This window comes from Theobroma cacao, chromosome 2, assembly GCF_000208745.1.
Source record: "Theobroma cacao cultivar B97-61/B2 chromosome 2, Criollo_cocoa_genome_V2, whole genome shotgun sequence".
NCBI classification, from domain to species: domain Eukaryota; kingdom Viridiplantae; phylum Streptophyta; class Magnoliopsida; order Malvales; family Malvaceae; genus Theobroma; species Theobroma cacao.
Genome location: NC_030851.1, coordinates 25,931,828 through 25,939,579, shown reverse-complemented (window position 1 = coordinate 25,939,579; position 7,752 = coordinate 25,931,828). Strand labels below are relative to the sequence as shown.

The 7,752-nt window shown below is 34.4% G+C and overlaps 1 long non-coding RNA gene across 1 annotated transcript in view; it reads left to right on the top strand.

The window, feature by feature from the left end:
- Positions 2,058-7,752, top strand: part of LOC108660781 — an 8,801-nt gene continuing 3,106 nt past the window's right edge. The window contains exon 1 of the long non-coding RNA XR_001926465.1: positions 2,058-2,085. This is a non-coding gene — a long non-coding RNA (uncharacterized LOC108660781). The remainder of the gene's footprint in view (positions 2,086-7,752) is intronic.

Sequence of the window (7,752 nt, the reverse complement as noted above, 5' to 3'; positions counted from 1 at the left end):
CAAGACCTACATCCACTACCTTGATTATCCAACCAAGGATTTTCCCACAAATCCACTATGGACCAATGAAATTCACAAGCTTTCACCAAGCTTTACAATGGCTTTTGCCAGGCTCAGCCACAACCTTTTACACTAGTTTTTCACAGGCTCAACTAAAACCCAATGTGGTTTTCCAAGGCTCAACCACAACCTACAACAATCAAGCTATCCCAAGCTTGAACAACCCCTTAGAGTGACTCCCTCACTCTAAAAATACAAGAAAAGTAGTAAAATAAGGTACCTATGATCACTGGTTAATCTGAGTGGTACAAGATTGAGTGCTAAATACAATTGCAAAGAGTAGGCGTTTAAGTGCAGATAAGTGCAGTGAAGCTTTTCTGGTTTTTCAACTCTCTATAGCTCAAATCTCATTCAAGGCTTCAAAAAACTTGTTTCTCATTGTTGGAAGACCCTTTTATACTTGGAAATGCAATTCTGATGGCAGTTTTGCAGTTTATATCCATTGGAAATAGTTGAGGATGAGTTATAGCCGTTAATCTTCCTTGTAGTGCTCTGGTTCAAATTGTAGACAAAGAGCTCTTAGTCGACTGTCTTGGTCGACTAAGTTGATTCTGTTTTTGGTTTGTAGATCTTGGCAAAGAGCAGTTAGTCGACTGTCTTGGTTGACTAAATTAATTTTATTTCTCAAACTCTTCAGCCCGCTATTTCTCTAATTTATAACTTGGTCAACCAATGTTCTTCCTTGTTTCACCAATAAGTTTCCTCCTTGTTATTTAGTTACATCTTGTTGATTTTATCCCTCTTTTTCTTTCAAAAATACTCTTTGCAAAGTCAATAAATTAATTTCATATATTACTTTCCTGCACACTCAAGTAAAGGTATTAGACACACATAAATGGGAATGTTTCATTATCATCAAAAGCTAATGGAGCCAACAGATTTTAGTGTATGTAAGATAGATAGAAATAGTACTTTGAACACTTGTCTATTTCTAAGAAGAATGCTAATCTAATGGTTCTCTAAGAAACTAAAAGTGCATCTCTGTTCATAACTAAAGCTGAATATATAACTACTAGTAATTGTTATGCACAAATTTTATGGATAAAGCAACAATTAGAAAACTATGGAATAACATTTAAAAAGGTTCCCATAAAATGTGATAACACTAGTGCAATAAATCTCACAATGAACCCAATGCATCACTCTATGACTATTCACATAGAGATTAAACAACATTTTATTAGAGATCATGTTAAAAAAGTAGACATAATTCTTGAATATGTGAACACACAAGAACAATTAGTTTATATATTCACTAAGCCATTATGTCAAGCCCGACCTTATAAAGTACTTGCCATGTCCTTCATGTGATTGACAATACGCTTGCATACTTGAAAAGCCCCGAAAAATCGTTAAAAGTTGATATTGTACCAAATGGTACTATTAAGTTGAATTAAGCCTCGAACTAGTCTAAATAGAGATCTTAAGATGAAATAGAAAATTTTAAGACCCCAGAATAACTTAAAATGATGATTTGGAGTTCGAGGGCTGAATTGGAGTTAATTTGGAATTTTCATGTTTTAGGGGTAAAATGGTAATTTTGTCATCCGAGGATAAAATGGAAATTTTTAGAAAAGATTTTGATCACATTTGACTCATTGGAGTATGATTTGAATTTGAGAGGTGAAAAATTTAAATTCTGACATTTTTGGAGTCCTAGGGGTAAAACAGTAATTTTACGAGTTTACGGGGGTAAAGTTGGAATTTTGAAATTTTACACCACCTAACACTTGTCATGCCCATGGATTTCAGCCATTAACATTTTACATTGTGGATAATTCAAACATTTTATGTGGTGGAGAGAGATTGCTTAATGGATAAGTATTACACATGGACCAATGGAAACATGCCATGTGTCAAGCTTGGATTATTCTAGAATTTCCTTGTAAAATCTATTTAAGACTCTCTTAGTCTCACCCATATGGCCATCCAAAGCATGAAGTGAAGAGGAAAGGAAAGAACACAAACCCTAGGTGGGAAAATTGAAGAAAAAGTGTGGGATTTCAAGGGATTAAGCTAATAAAGGTAAAATTTTGTGATTTTATCTTGTGATTTACACTACCCATGCTTTCTTTTTCATTTTCCATGCTTAGAACTCAAGTTTGCATGATGAACCCATGCTGGCCGAATTTGAGAGGAGAGGTTTTGAGCATTGATTTTGCTAGATTTCAAGCTAATTAAGTGTTTTTGGTTGTTTGGTAATGGAAAGTATGAAAATCTAGTAAGGAATCAATTTGTTCTTCACAAACCCACAAGAGGCCGAATTTTCTAGGGAGGATATTAAGGCTGAAATTAATGATATTTCATGATATTTTGGTGGTATTTAATGATTGGTGAGGCTAGAAATTTAATGAGAAATTTTGGCATGAAAATCTAAATTTTTACCTAATGTATAGAGGTGTGCGATTTATGGTTCGGACTGATAAATTGAATCATATTCACAGTCATTGAGGTATTTTAAGTATAATTGGAGTGTAAAAAGTGAAAGAAATCGATTTGGAGTTAAATTAGAGGTTTTAGCCAATTACATCGAGAATAGTGCGAATTAGATCGAATACTTATTTAAACGGCTATTCGGACATTTTGCATCACATTTCATGCATTCATATAGATGTATAGAGCCTGAAATAGTTTATGATAAATTGACACAATTTATTGAAATTCATGTCACGTATGATGTATAGGTGGTGAGCCTTCTAACAAGAGTAAAGAGATTGTGCCCGAAGACCGAGAATAGGAGTATGTTGAACTCCTAGTACTATGAGTAACCTTACTATCGTCTTAATTATCTAAAGTGGTTTTTATCCGATTTTGTGAATTTCATGAAAAATGAATTAAATGATTAATTTTTCGGTTTTATAAACCAAATGTGATTTAATGAAATGATTTCATAAAATTGTTTTAAAATTGAATAATGGCTTTGAAAATAGAGTAATTGGAGACCATTTGATGTATTCTGAATTTATGGTTCTAATTGGTTGGCTTATGACAATATTGGCATGAATGGCTAAATTAGTATTTGTGTTGAAATGTATAAACTATTGTTTGCCTTGATAGGCTGGGAAATGATAAAATTGCCATATCATGCTGTTGAATTTTTATTATATGGTGGGTTTAGCTTGTTGCAGTGGGCTGGTTCTGTGGACTAGCCTATTAGAGGGGCACGGAACCTGGTCATATATATGTACCTCGATTGGAGAGGCGCGTAGGGTAACTCCCAAGGTCAAACTTTAGAGTTCACTTCACATCAAACCACCACGTGAGGGGGAACTCGGCCAACGCCAAGGAACGGCTATGTTTTCAAAATAAAAACATGATTTATGCGTACATAACTTTTTAACAGCCTTGGCGAACTCAGATTGGGAAAGCCCTCGGCCAAGGTATCCCTGATGACCAAAGTTTTAAGAAATTCATAAGCCATGTTAATTACTCGATTTATATGAATTGATTTTATTGGGTTGAAACAAGTTGAAAGGTGATGAATTTCAGTATGTTAAACTGTTTTATGTGTCTCCATTTACTCGACTTTAGATGGTTAAGATGGTATCTGTTTACTCGCTGGGATTTTATAATCTCACCACCCTCATTTTCAACCATTTCAGGCACGAGGTAACTTGTGGATAGCAGATATCGTCCAGGATTATAGTCGGCTTTACTACTTCAAAAACTATAGGTTTACTGCCTTTGTGCACTTTTGTTCCTTGTGGGCCCACGAGTCACTGTAAACTAAATTTCATATCCCGGTTATTTGTATTTATAATACGCATGAATTTATTTAGCTTTTACATTACAAAAATTATTTACCGATGACTCTATAAATATTGTTTTACAAGAAATTAGAATATTTTATTGAATATTTTTATTTTATTCAAATAGTTGCAATATCATTTTTAATAAATGTTTTAGAGACCCAAATTTATTTTAAATCATGAAATATGTGTTTTCCACTCATCTATTGCATTTTTAGTCGGGTTCGAAAAATTTCGAGAAAAAATGATGAAAACACCCTTGTGAGATGAAAATTATTTTTCCACGGTTTTGAAAGGGAAAAAGCTTAAATTTCTTCAAAAACGAGGTTTAGCGATGATTACTTACAGGGGAGATGAAAAAAAATGGTACTAAAGCCTTGCGGGGTTCCGGTTGGCACTCTGAGTACCGAATGTCTACCGGGACGTCACGGCGGTTGTCACGGACTCAAGGGGAGTACCGGGTCGTGACAATTCGAGTGGTATCAGAGCATTTGGTTTTAAAGGTCAGAACATTTGGTTTTAAAGTTGTTTTAAAAAAAACTACAGTGTCAATGTGACCCCAAGTTAAGTTAAGTTAGATTAGATTTTGTTGGATAGATACATCTGCATGTACAAACCTACCTATCCTTGTGGGATATAAATGATCAAGAAATTACCATTTGGTTACGTATAGGTTGTGGTGCGCGGATTGCACTTACTATGCCTAAGAGAGACAGTGATTTTGATACCTCACATTGTACTAGTGAGGGATCAATAGATTCCACCGCTGAAAGCCGATGTCATTCTGAACCCAATAATCTAGAAAGATATCCGTTTAAAGTTCCTATTAATTGGACTCCATCGGATTTGGGAGCGAAGGTTCAAATAAAGGAAAGCACTAGTACTAGTGCTNAGTTCCGGGTCGTGACAATTCTATTTGTATAAGAGCTTTTGGTTTTAAAGGTCAGAACATTTGGTTTTAAAGTTGTTTTAAAAAAAACTACAGTGTCAATGTGACCCCAAGTTAAGTTAAGTTAGATTAGATTTTGTTGGATAGATACATCTGCATGTACAAACCTACCTATCCTTGTGGGATATAAATGATCAAGAAATTACCATTTGGTTACGTATAGGTTGTGGTGCGCGGATTGCACTTACTATGCCTAAGAGAGACAGTGATTTTGATACCTCACATTGTACTAGTGAGGGATCAATAGATTCCACCGCTGAAAGCCGATGTCATTCTGAACCCAATAATCTAGAAAGATATCCGTTTAGAGTTCCTATTAATTGGACTTCATCGGATTTGGGAGTGAAGGTTCGGATAAAGGAAAGCACTAGTACTAGTGCTACTGATGAAAGTGTTGATAGTAACGACGTTAATGAAGGCATAAGAAATTTCATCTTGAAAGAAATTGAGGAATGTAGGAAAATCCAACAGGCTCGGATTGAAGAACCTAAAAAAAGCTCCAAGAGAATCCGAAAGAGGATCAGGGTGATGATGACCCTAAAGATACTTAGTGTTTTGTTGAAGTTGTACTACTATAACTCTAGATAGATGTAGTATAAAGGAAATGGTAACTACCTGTATAAAGGAATTAAGAGTTGACTTTTATTTTTTAATGTGAATGAAGTAGTTGTTTAAATGACTGGATATATGTATATGGGAATCTTTTGGTAGGACAGAAGTGGATTAGTGGTATAATCATTGAGGAAGGGTATTCACCTTAGCGGTGTGATTAGTTGCCTTATATAATTACTGAAAATTGACGTAGAAATTCATCAATGGTACGGGCAACTACAACACCTGATAAGTGACTTCAAAATTTCTTATGGAAAATGTGAAATTTGAAATTTCAGTTGCAGCTACAAATTTGAAAGGATATAAGTGACGCTTATAATGGATTTTTAATTCTATGAGGATTGTGAATATAAGTGTAAAGAAAGATGAAGGTATGGGATATCGATGAGGAATATCAATGTTAAGTGATGAAGTATGAATAACGAATTACAAGTGCGGTATGGTAAATGAGTTAATGTAAAGTGTTGCTATGAGAATTTATAATTCTTGTCTCGACTCAGTTGAATAAAAAGGGGCTAGTAACAACACAAGGTCGATTATGTGGATATAAAGAGAAATTAGTCTGAAGGTATTTGAAAACAGAGACCCGTATACATAATGAGGAATATGGACATTTGAATGTGCGTGTATACATATATGTGGAGATTAATGTTCCGATCGCAAACTTGCGATAAAAAGATAGTTTTGAAAATTGTGGTTTCCATGATCATGAAATATATGGAGATTATCAATATGTGGGCATACACTTGGAGTTACACATCTTGTGATCCCCATGCATCATATGGAAGGAGATATTCCATAGGGGAGCTTACCCTAATTTATGGTTACATGACAATAGGTTTGACATGAAATTGATAGTGCCTTGGCATAAATGTAGAATGTAGTGTGAAAGGTTAAAAAGCCACATATACTTTAACAAAGCCAATAACACGAAGGAGGGGGAGATATGGATGTTGATAGGCTGAGCATAAGGACTTAAGGATAATTAATGCAATTATATTAAGTTAGATGGTATGATCCGAATTAAGAACATGGACGCCTTGGGAGATTTTGAAATAATGTCCAGTGGGGTTAGTGAGCTAAAGTGTTATCGGGCATGCAATGAATGACTAAATTTATGAGTGACTTTGAAGATAAGCCTTGGATTGTTTAAGTTCTCAATGGAACTTTATTAAAGGAAGCGTATGGAAAAGCATAAGAGAATATATTAGTTTGACTTACTATAAGAGATCAAAAGTTGGATGGCCATGAGTGGCTTGTAAGTAACCCAGGAATGTATAGGTAAGTGTGCAAAGGAGCTATGATCGATCGATAAGGATAGAACTTTAATGATGAGACAGTGTTCACTGTGTTAGACCTTGAACTATAAAATATGGATATGCATCCACCTTATGAATACTCTGATCTGATAAATTCGAAAGATTTTTCGCAATGAGAAAACATTAAAGCTTAAGGAGCAAATGGCTATACAGTCAAGTTAGACTCATGACTGACATGTCACATAAGTATGAGGATGGGATACAAGCATAAGTATACTTGGAAATACTGGTTTAAGGCAATGATTATCCTACTATTTTATGGACTCGATGAGGTTCTGGTCTCGACATAATTGTAGACACAAAACATAAATTGTGAAATGTACTTCCCCACAAGTTTCAATTTATTTTTAAGTAATTATCAGGGCAAAGTACTTGATAATGGTAGGCAAAGGTTGAATTGTGTTCCGAATGTTTAGAAAATGAGGGTGATACGGTTTGATTAAATGACACTATTATGTATAAGGGAATAAAAATACGCTACAGGGACTGTAAAGATCTACTTAGAAAAGAAACGATGATTCGAAAATTCAAGTACTCATGTACAAGTAAGGGTTTGGGGATGAGATATGACATAGGGTTGAATTACTCCAATATGAACTTTGACTATAAAAATTTGATTTATATAATACGTGTTGTTTGGGGATGATGCCAACTAGTGGTTAACTCTCATATGAGAATGGAATATGTGCAATCGAATTCATGTAATTGAAAGTGTGAAAATATTCCTTGATTGGCATAAGCCCATGACTCAAAATGGATGATTATGGATTTAATCTTCTAAGGTAAAAAGGGCTGAAGGAAGTTGATACCATAAATATTTTGATAAATGATACTTTGATTTTAAAGTGTACTTGAGGGGAGATAAATGTTTATTTTCATTTTCAAATTGATAAACTAATAAGGCCATGAGATCTAGTGTTTGGAGTAAAATTTGAGGAATCACAAGTTAGATATGTTTGTATGTGACGTATAACTAACAAGTTGGTTATGACCTAGGAATTATAAGGATTGATTAAGTCCATAAGGATACATCCAAAAGTAGGTTTATTTATTTAAATATATC